Source organism: Schistocerca serialis, chromosome 2, assembly GCF_023864345.2.
Source record: "Schistocerca serialis cubense isolate TAMUIC-IGC-003099 chromosome 2, iqSchSeri2.2, whole genome shotgun sequence".
NCBI lineage: Eukaryota > Metazoa > Arthropoda > Insecta > Orthoptera > Acrididae > Schistocerca > Schistocerca serialis.
This window is the reverse complement of record NC_064639.1, coordinates 1,143,971,255-1,143,995,518: the sequence shown is the minus strand read 5'-3', so window position 1 is coordinate 1,143,995,518 and position 24,264 is coordinate 1,143,971,255.

The following is a 24,264-nucleotide window of genomic DNA, read 5'->3' as shown; positions in this document are numbered from 1 at the left end:
AGTCAGCTGCAGCTCTTTTCGTCAAATAAGGTTCAGCGATAATGGCAAGGAATAGTTGGATTCATGTTTCTGTTTTCCACTACATACGTAACGTCAAAGAACGAACTGATTATGCTTGAGTCCAAATTGGACTATTTTCAAAATTGCAGTGAACTGATTGTTCTTTTCGTATTTGTCAATGAATAAGACCATAATTTTTTATCAGGCGGCGAGCTAGTACAAACTTCTAGGACCCATCCACTCCGACTATAGCTGAAGAGGAGAGCTACTTCTTATCCTTGTCTTAAGTATGATTTTCAGGGCCTATGTAAAGTGTAGTGGGATAGAAGGGAGGTATGGTATATCATAGTCATTTCGGTAATAATAAAAGGAATATTACATATGGCTCCCTAGTGACGGCGAGGGTACTAAGACCAGCGGAAAAATTCTCGGTATGACAGAAGAATGGGGAGCCAGTTGATTCAGCCCTCACTCCTCTATTCACCTTTCTCACCAAAATTTTGGCATGCGAACGATGTCGCGCTCTTTTAACACGGAACATTTTAAATCTTTGTACTCAGTCTCTCTTTCCAGTTAAGCCTTTGTGTCAGCATCTCGCGCTCACAGCCATTGTCTATGTATGTCTCTCTCCCACAATCTCCTTTTTCTCCCATTGATTCACAGTACATCCCACTGCTACTGTCTTCTCTAACTTACACTTTCTGCTTTTATGCACTTTTTTCCACAGCCACTGTCTCCACCATATCTCCACAGCTCAAAAATTACTTTTTCCCTTATATCCACGTGATTAAAATATCCGTCCAAAATGCTCTCTCTTCTATAGCAACTAGTTAAAGTCAGCCGGTCTGTGAGGGTCTCAATTCATATGTGTTTTTCATTTCCATTACCCTCTCTCTTTTGCACCTCTGCTTCTATCACCATCCCTCTTTCTTTCTCTCTCTCTCTCTCTCTCTCTCTCTCTCTCTCTCTCTCTCTCTCTCTCTCTCTCTCTCTCTCTGTCTTTCACTACCACTTTCTATCTCCTCCCTTTTACGGTCCCTCTGGCGCTGTCTCCTCTCTCTTCCGCCATCACAGTCTCTCTGCCGCTCTCTTTCAGCACAAAAAAGGGCGAATACGTGTTGCTGAGGAAGGCGGAATGAGCATTAAGGCAGCTTGTTTACCACTTTTCTGTCAGATTCTCTTACAGAACTACATTTTCGCCTTTTTCGTACTTCGACAGAAGCTTTTTTTTCTGCTGGTTCCCTTCCTTTCCTGCTGCAGCAGGATGTGCTGCTTATATAAAACGAATTCTGTAGGTCAGTAAAATTTTGACCGTTTATTTGTATACTTCGACACAGTTATATACTTCAGCACACACACCCAACAAATAAGTATGCATAATATTAAGTTAACACAAAATAGTTTGCTTACAGTTCTTTTTTAGATACTTTGCTCATCGGTCGCAATGCATAGAAAATGTCCGGCTCATAATTTGTATGTTATTGGTAAAATAGTAAAAATATTATTTGGATTACCACACAGAATGTTTAGTCTTTGCACTTTCACATAATTCTCAGCAGCCATTTAAAGTTTTCTTTCAGGCATCGTAAGATCTTTACTACACAGTTTTTGTCACTGCAGTAACATCCTGGGCATATTTGTATAGTTGTGAAATGCCCATTGTACAGAGACAGCGCGTCATCAAGTTTAATTGATGAACAAATGTCTGACTAAAAACGTAGGTGGCGTTAGAACCATTAAGATGATCGTAGAAAACTTTCCATGTGTTCACTACATCTTTCGAATCAACATTTACTCCTCACATGTGTGGTAACTTTGAGTCTCTGGATCTCGGTAACGGATACTGAAGTTTCTCGAGAATATCATCTTAAGAACATTTGGCAAAAATTTCAACGATCTACTATGAACAGAAATTATAGAAGTGGCCATCCTCACAACTGGCACTCTTTGTATCCGGAAATCTTGGTTTTCTCAGGGACCGCGTTTGTGACCGTGTACGATAGCTTCAGAATGTCGTTCTTCCAAATGGTCGCCAGGTCAAGCGCTATCCCCCCCCCCCCCCCCTCCTTATCTTTGCGATCAACAGAGTCCGAGCAATGACCCCTTGAAAAATCGCACTTTCTCGCTTACAGCGGAGAAAAAAGGCTCTGACGTGTGTGCATCGCAGCAGCTATTTCAAATGGCGACGTGCTATTCGTTGCACATGCGACGCAAGCTACATTCACGCGATATATAAAGCCTTGTATGCGACCGTGGAGAAACACAGTCAACGCTCCTATACGCGAACGCCAACCTACCAGTTCCTGGCTGCCGTTGCTGTTGTCGGACAACGAAAATGGACTGAGGCAATCCAGAAAACGTTCTCTATAGAAGCGTTGTGCAGCTCAACGATTACGGTAGCGCCGTGAAGCGGAACATTTGAAAGTGATCCGATCTTCAAACTCACTTTATGTGCAAACAGTACATTTCCAGGCTTAGTTACTTGCCAAATCTTCACTTACTAGCCGGCCGGAGTGGCCGTGCGGTTCTAGGTGCTACAGTCTGAACCGAGCGGTCGCTACGGTCGCAGGTTCGAATCCTGTCTCGGGCATGAATGTGTGTGATGTCCTTAGGTTAGTTAGGTTTAAGTAGTTCTAAGTTCTAGGCGACTGATGACCTCAGAAGTTAAGTCGCATAGCGCTCACAGCTATTTGAACGATTTATTTATTAAGTCTCCTATACAACCTCTACAAACGTGTAGCAAGAATTATGCATTACCCTCTATAACTACTAATTGTTTCACCCGAACAAAACAAAAAACCACCCGCAGCCAAAAACGTTATCGAAAAGATGTATTACAACTGAAACCATGACACAGTATATTTCAAGTTGCTAAAGTAGATCAGTTCCTTCCTTTTATATTCGTGTCGTCAGGAACATCTGTTTATTGGAAGCAGTAGTCTGAGATCAGTTTTTGCAAAGGGAACCAACGGACATGTGTGGACCACTATTAGCAAGTTATTTATGTGACACTTTGAAACCTACATATACACATCAGTAACAGAAAGAAAAGTTCACATGGTAGATTGTATATGACTACAGAAGTTAAGCAACTTAATAGCCAACTTATGATTAACTGGGGAATGTTTTCGTGATTAGTGAATTATACAGAAATCTTGATAGTTGCGTTCGTGATAGAAACTTCTCTTAGAATTCGTTATACAGGTGTGAACGAAACATGACTGATGACGATTTGTGTACGAAGGTAATTTAATAAACCTATCTAAGTACTAAGAGTACGTAACACTTAAGTAAGTCTATATTAACTATAGCTTGCTTCCAGTTTTAGGAGATCCCCTCAAAAGATTTTCAAACGTTTCAGCATGTACGGAATAATCAGTATATTACCCTGTGATTAACAATAAGCCTGACAATAAATAGCTCAGAATATCAATTTTTAAGTTCAAACATCAGGTGAATAGCGTTTCCCCTTAATTTACAGCTCTCGACACTATAATGTTTCTTATCCCATTACAACGGATAGGTCACAGTTTCAGAGTCCAGTTGGTACAGGAATTGGATCATAAAGAGCTGCGTGAGTATTGACATAGTGGCAAACATACTGGCGGACCATCCGATAGCTCCATGAGGCCACTAACCCATCAACACAAACCGGTATTCCGGTAAGAGCGGCCGTCTGGTCCGAACCAGATCAGATCTGCTGCAGAAACACAGCTATGATGCAGTTACATTGACGGAAAATCATTTACCTTGTATTTGAATCCGGGAAACAATTTTTTCCGGTTTCCGAAACGTTTTTTTTTCTATATTTTGGCTGTATACGACACAATCTGCGAATTACATTCACATCCTCTCGGAAATTACTCGAATTCCAGAGCAGATAGGAGGGCTTTGTGATTTTTGTTGTTTACTCCTGCAAGTATGATAGCATACTGACTACAGTTTAATTTCCTTCTGTGTCGTAGCACTACGAGAATCTATTTTCATTGTTTCCTTCGGCTTTTTCGCTCATCTGCTCTATGACCGTCGCATCTGGCTATTGAACACAAATTGCATAGGTAACATAAAAAGATTTATTTTCACAGTAAATCATTATCAACAGTATCACAAAGAAAGCATTACTATCAGATCCATTGCCTCGGACACACTTTTCTTTAGTTATTCCATGCTTCTTTTCTCTCTTAGTGGTATACTAGTACTAACTTTGGTCTTTTGTTTGTGAAGTGTGTATATATATCGTTGCCCAAAGTCAAATACCTTCAGATCCTCTAGGATTGTGTGATTTCTCATGCTGCCTTTTACGTTCACAAACTCTTCCGAGGAAACCTTACATTCGAAGCATTCTACTTTCACCCTTGGTGTCTTTTGTCCACGTTCAGTGGTCGAGTTGAGATACATTACAATAATATAAAAAAAAGTAATTCACTCATGAAGGAAGTGACTTACAAAACATTTGTAAAGCCGATTCTAGAGTACTGATCCTCATTATTAGTCTCTTCAACAGTATGTATTAATAGAAGAGAGAGAGTAGATCCCGCAAAGAGTGGAAATTTTCGTCATGGGAGCGATTAGTAAGCGCCAGAGCGCTACGAAGATGCTCAGCTACCTTCTGTGGCAGACGCTGCAAAACAAGGATACTATATCCAATTCCTCTGAGCACGTGTTCCAAGAAGCGTCGGGCAACATGTTTCAGGTTGGTTATAATTAAACCATCGCTAATTGAGAGGGCCCCCAGTAAAAATGAGTGATCACAGGACAATGAAACTTTGTGGAAATATCTTAAGGGCATGCGGAAGAGCAACAACACATTGAAAGACACGCATTTTCATTTCCACATGAGAGGGTAACATTTGTAAACTGAGTACCGATTTTACGTTCCAAATTACAAACGTTGTTCAATGTGACGACCCTCAGCATCCATTACAGTCTGGAACCGTACTAGAAAAACTACTTCACTAATCTTCGCAGCGCTTTTCGAACGGTGGACCACCGAATGTTCAGCTGTCGTGACACAGCTATTGCATCGTTTAAAGATCACCCACGGCGTCCAACATTTTCATCCATGTCAACAGCAAATTTTTCAACAATTAATGGCGCAGTTGGCCGTCGGCCTCTCCCAGGAGCAGTTCCCAAGTCCCCTGTTAATTCGAACTTTCGAATCATCTCCTTCAAGCCTGGTGCGCAAAGCGGATCTCTCAGTATTCCTTTAATGCGTCAAATATATATATATGGCGCTAATATTGTTGTTGTTGTGGTCTTTAGTCCTGAGACTGGTTTGATACAGCTCTCAACGCTACTCTATCCTATGCAAGCTTCTTCACCTCCCAGTTCTTACTGCAACCTACATCCTTCTGAATCTGCTTAGTGTATTCATCTCTTGGTCTCCCTCTACGATTTTTACCCTCCACGCTGCCCTCCGATACTAAATTGGTGATCTCTTGATGCCTCAGAACATGTCCTACCAACCGATCCCTTCTTCTAATCAAGTTGTGCCACAAACTCCTCTTCTCCCCAATTCTATTCAATACCTGCTCATTAGTTATGCGATCTACCCATCTAATCTTCAGCATTCTTCTGTAGCACCACATTTCGAAAGCTTCTATTCTCTTCTTGTCCAAACTATTTATCGTCCATGTTTCACTTTCATACATGGCTACACTCCATACAAATACGTTCAGAAACGACTTCCTCACACTTAAATCTATATTCGATGTTACCTGACTAAAAGAAGGGATCGGTTGGTAGGACACATTCTGAGGCATCAGGGGATCACCAATTTAGTATTGGAGGGAAGCGTGGGGTAAAAAATCGTAGAGGGAGACCAACAGTTCAGTACAGTAAGCAGGTTCAGAGGGATGTTGGAGGTTGCAGTAATTACTTGGAGATGAAGAGGCTAGCACAGGATAGACTAGTATGGAAAGCTGTATCAAACCAGTCTTTGCACCGAAGACCACAACAACAAGTGGTAGGCGCTTATTTCTTGACTAAAATAAGAAATACACATAAATGGACAACAAAGATTTAATAGAGTACAGTTCTAATTGCAAAAATATCTCACCAGGCAGAATGTTCGCTATTAGGAAAGTATGCCGCACAAGAAGACATCTGTTTTGTGAAATATTTTCTGAATACTGGCATTACTTCACTCAAAGTCTTCGTAGTTGCCCTGCATTCAATATTAATGAAATAGGGAGCAAAATATATGATTATAACAACGCAATGGAAGCAGCTTGCAGCATGTAACTTAAGCCTCATCATAAGTTCTAGCTGACCAAAACCCGAAACTGCGTTATAAAATTCTCATGCGATTGTATTCTTAAAAATTAAGATAATTAAAGTAAGTCAGGTGAAAAGAACCATCCAATGTGACATTTTTCAATTGTTGTTATGTCTCAGTAATATTTGATCTCTCTAGAGGAATTTGAAGTATTATTGGTCAAAAATTGCAACTGGAAGTGCTTTTTTTATCATTTCAAAGCTAATACTGCGAAGGTAATAAAATTCAGTCGTTCTGCATTGACTTACTTAACTACATCTCTGGAAATATTCAATCTAGAATGCTGTGGTTTTCAGCTATTTACTCCTTGATTTTATGGTCATCTTAAGAGGTCGGATGCACTGTGTAAACACAAGAGGCGGTAGTCCACATGCATGCATTGTAAGTGTTAAACTTCAAAGATTGTAAACTCTAAATGTAAAGGTAGAATTACACGTAAAAACATTGATGACCCCAGCGTTATTATGCAATGGCAATTACATACGACCCATGCCGCCTACAAGAAATTAAAAGAACAGTGTGGGATACATTCTTCCGCAAAGCATCCACTAATGACTTCCCTAAACATGATCCTTGCCCACCAGGTGCAGATTCACGATACAAGTGCTGCAAAGCTCAAGCAGCAGGTACAGGGAAACAATGAAATGATGAACTAATGTAAAATAGCTGATGCTGACTTCCTTTCCAAATGCCCCATGGTCAGATACAAATCCCATTTGAGTCTTTCAATGAAATCATTTGGACACACATACCAAAAAATTTTCTTGGAATCAGAACTCTACATCTGTGTATTTGTGATGCTGTGATAACGTTTAAAGAAAGTAACGAGGGAAGAATTAGGGTACAAGAGCAACATGATAGCACTCGAGGAGCCAACATGGTAAATCCTTCCAGCGAATGGAACAGTGTACAATCATGAAAGCCCAGCGTGCAGGAGAAGAAATGACAAAAGAAGAAAGAGTCAGGAAAAGAAGAAAGCGGCTATACTTCCAGGATGCTCAAGAATAGGTTATAGACAACGCTGAGTAATGGTTTCGCTGTTTCTAGGAGCTGCCATGTCTCCGTATGCGAGCTGATATAATCCGAAACTTTCAACTAGATTTCCTGAAAATGACTATTTTTTAAATATTTGACTAATTAACGTAGAAAATCTTACAGATACTTATGCATAGTTCTATATTTTGTTACCTTTCAGTACACCGTAGCTACAAAACCAGGAAAATATAGTTACCTCTATTGGTTTTGTAGATACAGTGAGAAAAGTGGATTTTAAAGAAAAAAATTGAATATAATTTTAAAAATTCGTAGCTAATTAATTATTACTCTGAATGTTCTCAATCTGGTTCTGTATTATAAAAGGAGACACGGGGTAAGGTGGGGCTAAATTAATCATTTCAAACTTTTGGGCACCAAAGGGGTGGTAAATATTTTATCACAAATGTTAAATTGTAATGGTCATTAAATCATAATTATAAGTTTTGTATGACTAAGGAATATTGCTTGAAGATCTATTCCTCTTCATTGTAAACAACGAAATTTAAAATGCGCACACTTTGCCCAAAATCTTACAGGACTCGTCAGCTTAGTCTGGCGCGAGTAATGAGTGAAGGGGCAAATATCTATTAGGAACACTACGAATGTAGGTTGAGGACAGTTGGAAATGTGGGTCTCACGGGAAACGTGCAAGGAATAAGTCCCTGCAGTCGCACTATCCTCTGTGCCCGCGGTGGTTCAGATGGACGCCGGCACGGTAACTCAGCGTGTTCAGTCTCAGAGGCGCTGGCCCTCTGTAGTAAAAAAAACTGATTAAAGGAATCAGTGATCGGCTTGAACGGATGTTCTACGACGTCCGCCCAGACCAAAACGCAACGAACATTACCGAAAAAAAAGAGATGGATAGAGTGTCTGCCACGTAAGCGGGAGATCCTTGGTTCGAGTCCCGGTCGGGGCACACATTTTCAGCTGTCCCCACTGATGTATATCAACAACACCTGTCGGCAGCTAAGGGTTTCGATTTAATCATCATTTTGAAAAAACATAAAAATAAACATTTGTGTGGCTCTTTGAATCGTAAATGGGTCCGTGAATCACTGTAAAGTGTCAGAAACTTATACCCAGCATGGAAGATTATACTTTTTAACTGTTCCAGCAGCTCTTACATGCATTTTATACAACTGAATTGGTTAAGACTAGCAGCCCCCGTGAATCACTGTAAAGTGTCAGAAACCTTGCATGTATCACATCTATTCGATTTCCCTTCCTTCACAGGCCTAAAGTCGTAATATTTGGTGCTGCAGAGATCATGATGAAGATGAATGCTCTTTTGGGTTTGAAAGTTTATCTGGAACATACAGGGTATTTCAAAATGATATCCTTTATCTTCCCTCTTTGAGACTTTTCAAAATGCAGTTTCCTCTTCTCTCTTGTCAGTCTGAGATCAACTGGTGAATTCAAATGACAAGGTGAATTTTTCTGTCGCCTTGCATGTGTGGTATTGGTGGTTTTCTTTAGGGTTAGCAAACCTGAAGAAAAAGGTGATGGTTATGATGATAGGATGTTGCTGAGCTCTAACTTTCCTAACGTCTTGAAGAATCAGAAGGAGTTTCAGGGTCTGGATTTACTTCAGAATCTGTAGTAACAGAGAGGTGAACCCACCATTCAGGAGTATGGCCGAAGGAAGGAATTTTTGTGGTGGTATTTCGTTGGTTCAGAAAGGGAAAGTTCAGTTGCACTCAAATGCCTTCACAGTATTTCCTACATTATCTTCACGTCTCCAGGAGACATCGAACATTTTACCAAACAAATTTTGTAACACAGGCTGAGTGATTATTGTGCGTAATTAGGTTACATAAATACTTTAACAAACAAGCAGTAACGCATATTGTATTCAGATTCAGAAAGCCCCACGAAAAGTGATTCACATAACCCAAAGCCCTTGTTTTTAAATGCAAGCAGTTAGTCACATTTGAAGCAGATGTGCCCAGTTGCTCTGTTGACTGAGCAGGTGCATTGTACCAACTAGTAGCGGGAAGATTTATATTTCAACAAGAGACTTTACTTCAAACAGACGTAATATTACATGGTGGATTGTTATAAGCAGTACCGTCTTACCTCTCCTATTTCCTTCTGGATAATTACTGTCTGGGTTAAATATACTTCGAAGAAACTTCTTGCCGTTTGTACACGACTCGTCTAGCAACGGTTCTGTGACATAATGGCGTCCTAGATGCGCTCGGGGGCTGAGTAGTAGAACATCTACTTATTTCTATCCACATAGCCTCATGATTCAGAAAACCTCTCCCTATCGTACAAAACATTCTAAAAATTTGAGATCTCTCTCTCTCTATCAAATTTTCTGAGTAAAGAGTCATCAATATTGCAATTTCAACACTGCAGGTATAGAGCATACATACTCCCTCTAAACGGAATATACTAAAAGCAAGGTAGACTGCGATATCAGAAGCTTTTTAGCGTAGAAAAAATTAACAAGATAAAAACTAGGACATCCTGGTAACCTTATTATATGACAAATTACTCAAGTAAAAAGTACGGTTAAATTTATGGAAAATATGTAATCGCGGCTTACAGTAGCTAGAGATTCCTCTTCTACAACCGACGGTCCGCTTAGACACAGCGAATTCCGAAGCGTAAAATTTCCCACGTAGTGCTTACCGCTGTGGTGTTTTATAGACCGCACCTAGCTTTCGGGAAATTTTTTCCGCCCTTAGGCCTTTCATAAGCTGTTTGTGTTTATTTTTTACTTTCATTTTTACTTGACAAACTGCTTTCTTTCGTTCAGTCAGCACGAACATCCGTTACGTACGCATGATAGAATGTGTATTTGAAGGCAGAGCAATGATAAACAGTGTTCGAGGTACTCAAGTCCTCATTCAATTTACTTTGCGTGTAAAGTGACGATCACTTTGTACTCGTAATGGTGTGATTCTGCTCAGGTCTACGTACTAACACAAAATGCGCCGCACACACATGTATCATGCATGTGTCCTCTGCTTACTGCGGCAGATAGTACGAATTCGTATCCGCTGTTAAGAGTCAGAGCTTGTTACAGGTGACTGGACCACAGTTGAAAAGGGCGGAGCGATTGAGTGGGTAGGAACAACATTAACACTTTAAACATTTATTTTAAAATTACAAAATCGCACCAACTTGCTCACTGATGACCCAACAGCAATACTCATTACAATCATCCAAACAGTTTAAACGCTTTACATGAAATTATTTGCTTAAGAAACCCAATATTTAACAAAACATATATAACTATACCAATAAAATTTAGAATTTAACTTCTTAGAAACTGAACCCTTAAGGAAACTATTATTTAATAAAACGTATACAACCATACCAATAAAATTTACAATTTAACGTCTTAAAAACTGAGCCTTTTATGCAAGTCTTTCAGTTATTGGTCTTCCTTAGAAAATTCAGTTTCCTTACTCTTGTTTAAACCAGTAATCAACTGCCTCTTTTGCACACTTACTCACGAGGCACAGTAAGTATAACCAAATCAATAATAAACTCTTTAAACTTACTAGAATATACAAGCGAATATATAAGGGAATACACCAATTTTGTTTAGGATTTACAGAAGACTCAATGGTAACTAAACGATCGAATGCTCACTAACATTAGTTTTGATACAATTAGAAAGGGGACATTCCTTCCGTTTGAATAACGTCTGGCTGTGTCACGACTGCTGCTCCATCACGCATCTTGTCCTAAGATATGCTCCATCCGTCTACCTTAGTCCAAATAAACACAAGACTGTATCACCTCTTACACCTGAAACATTTTTGTATCAGAGATCAGGAATAGCAACAATTTTTAGAAGGCTGGAGCCACTTGACGCAACAGTCCCCACTCGCAGCTTCTACCAGTGTGGTTAATAAAAAATCAGACAGAAGTGAACAGAAACTACTTCCCGTAATTAGTGACAACTCCCACTTTATGAACGTCTTTATCACAACACACTCAAGCAACCAGCCAATCTCTACACGTCAAATGCTTTCATCAGCTGTAGAATGGAATAACGATAATGACAATTTGGGCCAGACCGGGGCACTAACCCGGATTTCCCGCTTATCCCGAGCTGCCGCCTTGCCATTTTGCTATCCTTGCACGATTCACGGCCAGCGCGAAACTTTCATGTCGTCAACCATGCGAAAGGAACTTTGCATTGTGATCACAATAACACATGCATTGTAATATCGTAGTAAATCTCTAAGTTAAGGCTGCACAACCGACAGAAGACAAGGCTTTAACATAAAGGATGAGCAATGTGATACCGACGCACCATCAGTTAATTTTCGACTAAATTGATGAGCCTATAATATTAGCTACTAACAGTACCTTTTGCAAACTTTCCATGGGCCCAGTGGCTGCATTAACATTTCACGTATCTGGCCATGCACCGCTGTCTGCCTTCAGTCACCGAGCCTCTTAGTTCTTGCTAACCGCTATTGCAAACTTAGCTTCCATTAGGTAAACACCGGCGCACTCACTTGGCGAATCGCTTTCCACTCACGCCCACGTGACTTCCCTCTTCCTGCGTCAGTCGTCCTTCTCCACAACCACCGAGCTTCCTCCCTTCAAAGCCTGCCAGTTCCACAGAGAAACCTCCCTTCATGCTCAGAGGAGTTATACATACATAGGCAGGGCAGCCCGGCCATTCCAGATCGGATAGTACCAACCTAAATCACCGTGCAGTGCACACAAGATAGCATTTGATCTGCTCAGTGTTTCCTAGCCGGACGATGTTACAATTATATAAGTGCGCGACTGTTCTTATAACAGATTATTAAACACAGAAGACTGCAAAAGATTGTGGCACGGTTACATATTTTACGTAATAAATTTGCACAATTCATTCACAAAAATAATGTGAAAAAGTGTATTAACTATTCTTTAGACGACCTGAAATGAGTATGAAAAAATATTACTTACTACCTCAAAACCGCATTTGCAAATGAAGGATGAGGACTGAACGGCTACATAGTGTTAGAGATTTGTGTCCACAATTCCAAGACTCCAGTACGTGAAAGATTTGGAATAGTACTTAATTAATACCAATGGCGACTGGAGTCTCCACAAATAACACAGAGAAGTAAGAAATTTATGTTTCACTAACATTTCAGCGTTTTATCACTCTAAACATTTTGAATTAGCAATATTTAAGTGCATGGAAACGGTACCCTGCTAAACAATACGTAACCCCTCTCAAGGAATTGCTTGCATTCCGGAACCACCAATTTGCTTAATCGTTGACCAGGTCTGGAAGCCTGCAGATAAAGGAATCTATGCTTTCTAGTGTGTAATCAGTAGTTTTCTATTGGAAAGGAACTGACAAAAGCGAAAGTTCTGTTATGCGTTCTTCAGGGAACTGTGATGTAAATGTTACTATTCACCATGTCCGTAAATGAGACAACGATATGGGAGAAATAATACATGGCGATAGAAACAGTCGGCTCTGTTATTCAGTTCGTAGACGACGCAGGTGGTCGATCACTTGCATGCTTGCGCTGAATGAAATACGGACAAACAAGGTGGCACATCATTATGTCATTACCCACAGAACGTCTGGATGTTACGGCCAATAATCCATGCATGATCAAATGCTCTTTGCACACAATTCGATGTTTGGCAGTTTGTTTCCGCATAGGAATCTCGTTCTCAGTACGTTATACGCCAGAATGCTACACCTCGTAATGCATTGACCATGCCGTTTTCCATGCTGACGCTTCTTATGCTTGAGCTTAACCACGAACATAAGATACATTTTACGATTTATTCAATTGCCTCAGAGTGATGTCCATAACATAAATTCTATTCTGAACATACATACTTTTTTAAATTCTATGCTTTATATTACACCTTCTTGGCAGTTTCACTCCATTTAAGTGCATCATACCTATTTTATTCTTCTGACAAAGTAGAGCTATTTGCTCGCCGAGAACGTACCTCCTTGTCCTCTACTTTGTAGAAATTTACCTACGAATTTCTATTACATAAATTGATGACAGTACTATGCTGTTACAATCTAGCAGACAAAAACTGTGATGCGATTCAATTATTATCTACCATTTTTTTCTACAAAATTGCTGACAAAGAGCGGAACATAGTCAAATAAAATAAAAACAGTGTAGCTGTGGAAAGTCTGTTTTCAAAACAGATGCCCATTCTTTTGACATTGACACATTTCAGAATTCCCGAAGGTTAGCTCAACAATTTAGTTTCCAAAACTTATATCATATTCTACTGCCGATCTATCGTTCGGTTGTAGACTAAAGGCTGACCGTATCTGTTAGACAAATTGATCTGAGAATTGGTAAGAACTTTCTACAACCTATTCCCTCGTATAACTACACTGCCTGACAAATGGGAGGAGTAAACGAAGAGAAACTTTATGGGTTGAGAGAATATGTGATTACAGAATTCAGTGATTACAAACTAGAGACAAATTTAAAAGTATTTCCCACTATGAGCTCCCCTGTCAGTATGCCAATGCACAACCTCTGGCCTTACACACGCACTAATTCAGTTGCGAAGGGTGTCATAAAGCCATTTTATTCACTCCTGAGACAAGTTGGCACACTTCCAGGGAAGTAATCGATTTTGTAACTTTTACTAGTCCCTAACAAGGAGCGAATTTTGTAACATCATCTGTGTGCTTTAATAGTTTAGTTTGTTGAGTTTCTGCGTTTCCATTTAATATCTAATAGCCGCAGTACTCGTGTTTTCGTTTGTGTCGAAAGTAAACCGATTTTGTGACGCAAGTTCCTAATCAGGGGCGAATTATTTAGTTTCACCTGAGTGCTTCGGTAGTTAGGTTTTTGAATCTCTGCGTATTAATCTAATTTATTAGACACAGTTCCTGCGTTTTCGTCAGTGTCTACAGCAGAGTTCCGCAGCAAGTCCCAATAGTCCGTTTATATGAGTAGTTCAGTTTTCCACGGTCTTTGGTATGGATAGTGACTGTTGTGTGCGGATGCGGACCGAGTTGGTGACACTTCACTCTCAGCTTCAGGCTGTGATGGCTTCGGTTACACAGCTCGAGGCTGCAGTGGACGGGCACCACTGTTGTGGGACGGCCGTGGGGGGTCCAACGGACTTCCACCATGTCCGAGTCCTCCGATCGGCCCTCACCAGTGACCAGCCCAGTTACTGCTCGCACTGAGTTTGACCCCTCACCTGTGGTCGAGTGGGAGGTAACCCCAGGGTGTAGCAGGTGGCAAAAGATTTTCCAGGGGGCCACAAGTAAGGTCTTCCCGGTACTCTGACAAACAGGTTCCAATCTCACTCAGCCAGATGCTGTCGCTTGTCCTGTTTCAGAGGAAACCTTTCAGCCGGCAACATTCAGACAATCACGGAGGGTAGGATTATTGATAGTTGCACTCAGTGTGCATACTGGGTGGAGTCATTCCAGACATAGAATGAGTCCTCCCGAATGCCATGAAGAGCACAGGGTACAGCCAACTGCAGGTGGTGGCTCACAACGGTGCCTATGATGTGTGTCACATAGGGTCAGAAGGGATTCTCTCTGGTTTCGAGCAGCTAACAAAAGTTGTAAAGGCTGCCAGTCTTGCTTGCGAGATGAAAGCAGAGCCCAACAGTTTCAGCATAGTCGACAGACCCACTGTGGACCTCTGGTACAGAGTGGAGGGTCTGAATCAGAGACTCAGATGGTTCTGTGTACATGTAGGCTGCAGATTCCCCGACCTGCTCCAAAGGGTGGTTGGGTTTCGGGTTCCACTGAACAGACCAGGAGTCCACTACAAGCAGCAGGCGGCTACGTAGGTAGCAGGGGCTGTGTGGCGTGGATTGGTCGGTTCTTTAGGTTAGAGGGTCTTGGAAAACACAAAAAGGCCTTCAGTCACAAAGGCTGCAGGCCGAATGCAGGAATATCATAGATACATGAACCATCGGTATAACAGTTGTAAATTGTCGTAGCTGTGTTGGGAAAGCGCCAGAGCATCAAGCGCTAATAGAAAGCACTGATGCTCAAATCGTTATAGGCGCTGAAAGCTGGCTAAAACCAGAGATAAGTTAAGCCGAAATTTTTGCGAAGAACCTAACTGTGCTTCGAAATGGTTAGGCTAGACACTGTTGGCAGTGGTGTGTTTGTTGCCGTTAGAAGTAGTTTATCATCTCGCGAAATTGAAGTAGATAGTTCATGTGAGTTAGTATGGGCAGAGGTCGTTGTTGGCAAGCGGAATAAAATAATAATTGGATCCTTTTACCGACCTCCAAATTCAGATAATACAATTGCTGAAAAGTTCAAAGAAAACCTGAGTTTGTTTTCAAACACATAGCCGTTTCATATGACTATAGTTGGTGGTGACTTTACTTTACCCTCGATTTGTTGGCGAATATATATGTTTGATTCCGGAAGTATGCATAATAATCCGAAATTGTGCTAAACACATTATCTGAACATTATTTCCAGCAGTTAGTACATGAGCCCATGTGAGTAGTAAATGGTTGTGAAAACACACTTGACCTCTTAGCAACAAATAATCCTGAGTTAATAACGAGCATCGAAACGGATGCAGTGGTTAGTGAACACGGGGTTGTAGAAGCGAGACTGAATATTAGAACACCCAAATCCTCCAAAAATAAACGAAAATATACCTATTCAAAAAAGCAGACAAAAGTTCCCTTGACGTCTTCCTGAGAGGCAATCTCGACTTCTTCCAAATTAACAAATTAAGTGTAAACGAGATGTGGGATGGATTCGAAGAAATAGAATAGGCAGCAGTTGAGCTCGAAATTTAGTGCAGACCTAAATATTATAATAGTTTCCACAAATAAACTTTGTCCCAAAACCTGGAAGAATATCTAAAGAGATTAGTAGTGGGACAAAAAGAGCACCATTCCACTTTGCATTTTTGCCAAATTTATTCCAGACGGCGGATCCAAGATGGCAGCGATGGATGTGGCAATATCACAATGATGTAATGACAGGAAGTTCAAATCTTGGTGGGTAGATACATCAACTGGGCTACCTCCACTAACCTAACCCCCTCCCCTCCCCCTCCCCTCCCCCAGAAAATGGCGGGAGGTTCAAATTCCAGCAGGACAATGCAACACACCACAGCTACCCCCACTAACCTAATAAAATGGCGGGAAAATAGGTCACTTGGGCTACCTCCACTAACCTAAGTCATCCAACCACCACCCCTCCCTAGGAATTGGCGGGAAAAGGACTCAGACTGTGCTGGATAGGACGGACATAAGTCTATTTTGCAGGCAGACTTTATTTAAACAATTAGAGGCAGTACCATAATCTAGTGTGTTCACCACGAGGTCCGGAGTCCAACTAACCTAGTACACAGTACCACCACCAGAGGGTGCCATCATCCCACCCATGACATAATCTAAGATGGCGGTCTAGAGGGGGGAGATGGCAGGAAAAGTACTCAGCCTGCACTGGGCTGCTGGAGAGAGAAAGGAGCGTACTTTATTCATTTTTGGAACAATTTATTTTGGGACGACACAAAACACTCGCCATGATATGCTTGGGGTCATATTAAATAGTCAGCAGATCTTCAAACTACTGGTAAACTGTCGAAATAATGCAGTACACTGATATACAGACCCACAGACAACTCGTAAATTACCGAAATGACGCAGTACACAGCATACAGTCACGCAAACCACTCGTAAATCTCCAAAATAATGCGATACACTGATGTACAGACACGCAAACAACTAGTAAGTTGCCAAAATAATGCACATAAAGCGCTCTGGAGACCCACTCGCTAACTATAAACGGTCGAAATAATGCACTGCACAGCATACGGACATGAAAAAAAACTCGTAAATTGTCAAAAAATAATACGTGTGTAACGCTATGCAAACTCCCTCAACACTTAAACAGCCAAAAATAATGCAGTGCACAAACACCTAGTGCTCATAAAAAACGTAATGTATCAGCGAACTGTTCCAATGCCAACACACGCTTTGTAGGGCCAGTCGGACCCAAGCCAGCGCCAGAGCGTGAGCCATCGCTCTCACGCTGCTGCAAACGGCAGCCAGCAGGTGAAAGTCGCATCTGTTTTCAGGGATACAGTTAGAGTTCTTTGAGTATTATACTGATGTCACATGTCTATGTAAACATGCGCCAAGTCACCCTCTGGGCTGCGCACATGTGTTTACCATTGGTGGTGCGAAACCTCTCTACCCATGGATACTGATGTCACAGGTCACTCTATAGAAAGCTGGTCCAGTGCTTCCCAGAATAGCATCGACAACTTTCTCCCTCGTGATCCTAATGGGACAGCCCGTCCTTTACTTATCAGTCCCTGTTTGGAATTGGTAAAGTGTCATAGAAATAGTTAACCGTTGCTTTTGTTGTAGCTTTTGTGACATCTCAGCTTGTCTGAACGGAAATTCTTGTCCTAACAGGATCTGCTCATGAAAATAGTCCAGAATAACACCAAATGCATTCTTCCTGATGCTCCTAACGGCAGAGCCCGTCCATTACACATCAGCCCCTCACGGAAATCGTAAAGTGTCCCACAAATTGTCAATGGTCGCTTTTGTAGGAGCTTTCGTGATGTGTCAGCTTATCTGCATGGAAATTCTTGCTCTAACAGGAGCTGTTTACGAAAATAGCCCAGAATAACGCAGAATGCATTCCTCCTGACGATCCTAATGTGGCAACCCCATGTCCATCACGTGTTACCCTTCCTAGAAATTGTTAAGTCATGCTTTCAACATATGTCTCCCAAATGCAAACGTTCTCACAAGTATGTAGAGGCTCCTACATTCCAGCACAAAGGATGTCTGGTGAATAACGGAGCATTTTAATTGACTCTTACTGAATTTACCCGCCAAATTACTGATGCTGCCAGTGTGGAAGCACTGTCTACCTTTTTCTTTCTGCAGATGAGACTTTCAGTGGCAAAACTATTTTGTACAGATCGCCATATTGCACTGACAGTTAAACCCCGCAAAGTGACTTGCAGATCGTCAAATAAAAAGTAGCTGTTCCACTGGAAGGCGACGGATTCGTGTTCTCCCATCGGCCTGATGAAGAGGGTACCGGAAGTCATCAGATCACACAACGCTCTGCCACTGTACCAACGCCCAGTAATATGTAGGTTGTCCTGATGTTCTGGCTGATTAGTGTAGGTAGGTACTTCCACGTGTTAGCAGGAGGGAGGGGGGAAGTACCGGCGAGTGCAGAACCACTTGACCTAGGCTACTGTAAATACTAAGTCCTTCATTTGTGTTCCATTTGTTGCGCTGTTGCGCAAGCGAAGCCGAAGATTGGGTCCAACACTGCAGTGCTTTACTGGGCATAGTGCTGAAGCCTCTTTCTCTCACCTCAGAACTGACTTATACAGCTAGTTAGAGGGGGACGTTTAGTTCAACATGTACTCCGAAACGTGGTGCAACTGGACTTGGCATTTTTCTCGTTGTAAGAGATGAAACAAGCGACAAGTAACAGAAGGAATCGTAGGGCCAACTGGGGATCGCATCCAAAACCCTTAGTTAAGTAGTGTGGAACTTAACAGACTTATGTAAAATTCATTAATAAATTATTTATCAAATTCGGCACAAGAAGGAAACAGAATATACTGCGGCAGACGCCAACAAGAGAAATGAATGCGACTAAAATTTCTCTATCAACTCTGTTTGGTTACCGCATCTGAAAGAAGCTGCAACCCGAACATTCGTGAACGTGGCAAATGACATCGAACGTTAATTTAGCTTTTCATCCCAATTCTGTTTGAACAAGCTTAGCGTCAGCTCGGTTTATCAAACGGATTACCTTAGGTTGAAGTTATTACTAACTTGAGTTGAATGCGTTGCACGGCGAGCAGCGCTGTGCTACCGTTTCTTTCACGCTAGTTCGTAATTTGACTACCTGGTAACTGATACAATCCGTATAGCAAGTTTCGGATAATTCACGGTGCTATTATCCAAATTTCAAAACAAAAGACCCAAAATTGCGGCCTGTAGCGCGGTATTCATTCGCAATCGTGAACAGCCATTTGACTACCTTAGGATCACCCGACAGCCGTCAAAATCTATAACGCATGTATTAGGTTCTTCGAAAGCTATCTTCAAAATTTCAAGACAAATTGCTCCCCATGAACTGACTATACACGTATAATCACCTACTGGGGAACCACGAAGCTTGGATTGGTTAAATGAAATAAATCGTATTCTGCGCAGACGAGGAACAGAGAATAGCATTGAATATTATCAGAAGTTTTTCGGCCCAATTCGGTTTAACTCGGTTTTCGCAAATTTCAACTGGGTTAACTCGGTCTGGCGTAAAACCGAATTGCCCATTACTTTTGAGTGGTAGGAAGGTCATACCTGTCATTAAATATCAAACAGCGCGATAGCTACTACGTCAACACGTTTTGATTAACTACCGCTAGAAGAGGGAGTCTCAACAGCACATCTTTCAAATGAAGAACAATTTCGTTGTAGTTTTTTCCTGCATGACTTCAAATAATTTCTTCTATCTTTATACCTGTATTAAACTCTAAAAGGTAACACATAAGAAAGGTTCTGATCTTTTATTTTTATTGTGTCTTATTATCTCGCAAACTGTATTTTTTGTTCACAATTTGTACAGTCCGTAAAATTTGCGACACTGAAAGCGTATTTAAAACCACAGCGCTCTTAATGTAGTATAACAGTACAAACTCTAAACAGTACCCCCAATCGCATTGTTTCCGCAACTAACAAAACCATGTGTAAAACTAAAACTAAGGCCTTCACAATTCAGTGGCCAAAGCACTTAAAACCACAACTCACGTCCCCTTCTTATTTGCTTGACGTCGTTAGAGGTGCTCAATTGCTATTCGTAATCGACGGGACGGTTCCTCATAACGTACAGCTCCGAAGAGATTTATTGTGGTACTATTACTAACTTACACTGAAGCGCCAATGTAACTGCTATAGGCATGCCTATTCAAATACAGAGATATGTGAACAGGCAGAATACGATACCCCGGTCGGCAACGCCTATATAACACAAGTGTCTGGCGCAGTTGTTGAATCGCTTACTGCTGCAACAATGGCAAGTTATCAAGATTTAAGTAACTTTGAACTTGGTGTTATAGTCGGCGCACGGGCTATGGAAACAGCATCTTCGAGGGAGCGATGAAGTGACTATTTTCCCATACGACCATTTTACAAGTTTACCGTGAATATCGTAAATCCGGTAAAACATCGAATCTCCGATATTGCTGCGGCGGGAAAAAGATCTTGCAAGAACGGGACCAACGACAACTCGAGAGAATCGTTCGACGTGACATATAAGTGCAACCCTTCCGCAAATTGCTGCAGATTTCAATGCTGGGCCATCAACAAGTGTTAGCGTGCGGGCCATTCAACGAAACATCGTCGATACGGGCTTTCGGAGCCCAAGACCCATTCGTGTATCCTTGATGACTGCACGACACAAAGCTTTACGCGTCGTCTGGGCCTGTCAACACCGACACTGAATTGTTGATGGCTGGAAACATGTTACCTAGTCGGGGAAGTCTCGTTTCAAACTGTATCGAGCGGATGGACGTGTACGGGTACGGAGACAACCTCATGAATCCATGGACCCTGCATGTCAGTGGGGGACTGTTCGAGATGGTGGAGACTTTGTAATTGTGCGGGGCGTTTCGAGTGATATTGGCCCCCTGATATGTCTAGATACGACTCTGACAGGTGACAGGTACTACGTAAGCATCCTGTCTGATCACCTGCATTCATTCACGTCCATTTTGCATTGCTACGGACTTGGGCAATTCCAGCGGGATAATGCAACACCCCACACTTTCAGAATTGCTACAGAGTGGCTCCAGGAACACTGTTCTGAGTTTAAACACTTCCGCTGGCCACCAAACGCCCCAGACATGAACATTATTGAGCGTATCTGGGATGCCTTGCAACTTGCCAACCCCTCGTACTCTTACGGATTTATGGACAGCCCTGCAGGGTTCATGGTGTCAGTTCCCTCCAGCACTACTTTAGACGTTAATCTAGTCCATGCCACGTCGTGTTGCGGCACTTCTGTGTGCCCCCTGGGGCCCTAGACCAGGGGCAGTGGCTAGGGGGGGGGGGGGGGATGGTTATGGGGGCTTTAACTTAAAATGGAAGTCTTATTATTTATTATTATACACTGGATTTATATTAATGTACGAGTACCACTTACAATAATCAAGAAAACTAAATTTGCCTGGTATTCCTACCAACATTGAAACTGCGGACCCCAGAGAAAAACTTTGAAATCGCCGGACGCCTGGTTCAAATCGTATTATTTTCTCGGGCACACACATTCTGTATATACGTTTTTACCCTGACCTCCAAAACAGTTACCAAAAACTACTCTACGCAACACCAAATTTCACGTTTGTCGGTGGAGGACCCCAATTCTCCTTTTGTTAAGCGATATTCCATTCCATCAAACCCTCTCCCCCCTCCCCCCACCATTAGCCCCCGCCCCCTAGAGAGACTTCTAGAACCGCCCCTGCCCTACACGAAAGTAGGCAGGTGTACCAGTTTCTTTGACTCTTCAGTATATAATACCTATCGTAAGGAAAATGGGTCTCTAGACTTGTCTTTCTGCGAACGGAAGTAATACACTGGATAACAAAGACTAAAACATTACACTGTTAACAGTGCACTGAAGACAGCGTATTTACTGCCAGAGCATACATGCAGCAATGACCAGAGATTATCGACTGCGATTTGCGATGGCACACCACCCCGTGCTAAGTAGCTAATTGCAAGTACTGCACCACTAAAGCGTAGCAAAACATCCTGCTAAACGAGGGCATGTAGGAGGTTATAATTCTTCTTTATCGCTCTTCACAAACAATACCAGCCAATTGCATGGGTGACGTCGTTTCCGTGTTCTTCTAAATGAATGTGTAAGTAAGCACGAATCATATTTCGCAGTGTCTGCGTCATTCACAAATGCCACACGTGAACATTTCAGCTGCGTCGCATGAGGTTCCATTGTATACAACGAGTGTTTGATTGTTACGCTGTTATCTAGACAATACAGTATCTAAAGTGATTTTACGGGAGCTGTGAAACCTGAAAGTAAATGTGTGGGACGAAAGTGGAACGAGCACATAAATCTAATTGTAGCAAAGTCAAATACCAGACATTTTCATTGGAAGAATCCTCAGGAAATTTAGTTCACCCACTAAGGAGGTAGCTTACAAAACTGATACCTGAGAACTGCTTTTTCGTCTGGTATCCTTATACTGGAGGAGTTACTGAAGAAACACGAAATAGCAGCGCGTTTCGTCGTAGATAAATTTATTAAGCTCAAAAGTATGCTGCGAGGCTTAATGTACTCTACTTTCACACAGCCTAGAGGGACCACTGGGTATCGTGGTTTGATTTACTGTCAAAATTCCGAGAGAGTGCTCTTTAAAAAAGGTTCAACCAAAATATTACCTTCGCCTACACATATCTCGTGAAAAGCAATGAAGGTACACTTCAGAGAGATTTGAGGTCACACGAACGTTTACATCGTGGAGGTTCCTCCTTTGCCACTCACATATTCCCGCGGGTGTTTTTCATTTTCATTCTCTAGTTTCATCTTCTATGGTGGAGGATGGCCTCCTCAGGCGTTATGAAGCCAGCCTTCCTTGGGAAGTAAAACCATAAAACAAAGGCTGATCCTTCAAGTTGAGGGTGAGGCGATAAGGCCAGTAACCCACCCATGTCAAAGTCGTCATACTCGAGAGCTCAAAATAAGTCTTGAATATAAACTGGAAATCATAGAAGACGACCAGGCAAGGGAACTGTTCAAAATTGCGGAATAAAATACACAATCGATGTTGCCACATCCAATGTACAGAGTCTTGGGACAGATGAGACCGTTCTTGCCAAAAATACCCAAATATTACAGTATCAATACATCAGTGATCCCAGTAACCAAAAACAGTTTGGAAGATAGAAAATATCAAGAATATTACTATGCAATGACGTAGCACGTGAGAGAAGAACATCTACTGGAATGTCAGTTGGCTTTAAATGGCTCTGAGCACTATGGGACTTAACATCTGAGGATCTGAGGTCATCAGTCCCCTAGAACTTAGAACTACTTAAACCTAACTAACCTAGGGGAACCACATTCATCCATGCCCGAGGCAGGATTCGAACCTGCGACCCTAGCAGTCTCGCGGTTCCGGACTGAAGCGCCTAGAACCACTCGGCCACAGTGGCCGGCGGAATGTCAGTAATGATAGACAGAAAACGGGAAGATAACATACGGAACTATGTACTTGGAAACTAAAGGATTATCACAGTGCGACTGAAATTTGGTAGTGGGCATTAACTGTTATAGGAGGCTACACACCAGAGGCAGGAAGGAAGAAAAAACCAAATCTGCACTACAAAGAATTACAAATACACCTGCATCAAGGAAACATACCATCCTGGCAGGTAACTTGAATGCAAGAATAGATAAAAAATCCAACGATCAGCTGATCGGCAACAATGGAAAAGATACCATTAACAACAGCAGAATAAAACACAGCGTGTCGCCTTCAACGAAATGAAAATAACCAATGCATTTTTAAAGGAAGATTTTACATGTATGTATATATGGTCTGCATGGGCCTAAACATCTCTTATAATTACATAATAGTAAACAAAAGTCTAGTGTCAAGGGTGATGGACACACAAAAGCTAGGTGCTTATCATTAAAGTGCAGCATCTCACAGAGTTACAGCGTGGGCTGTGATTATCATACGGCAAAAAAAACTTGGTAGATATTCTAAAGTGTTAATGTGGAACCGATTTACACTGGAAAAAAATTAATTCCAGTTTTGGCCACCAGGTGCAAATCTCATGCTGTGAATACAAGAAACACGTATACAAATGGTTCTATATGTAGTGGGTTAGTAATGGCACATGGGCAGAAAAGGTTAAACATGCAGGAAGGTCTAACGTTGATTTTCTTATTAACCGCTGCTTACACAGTTTGTTCAATA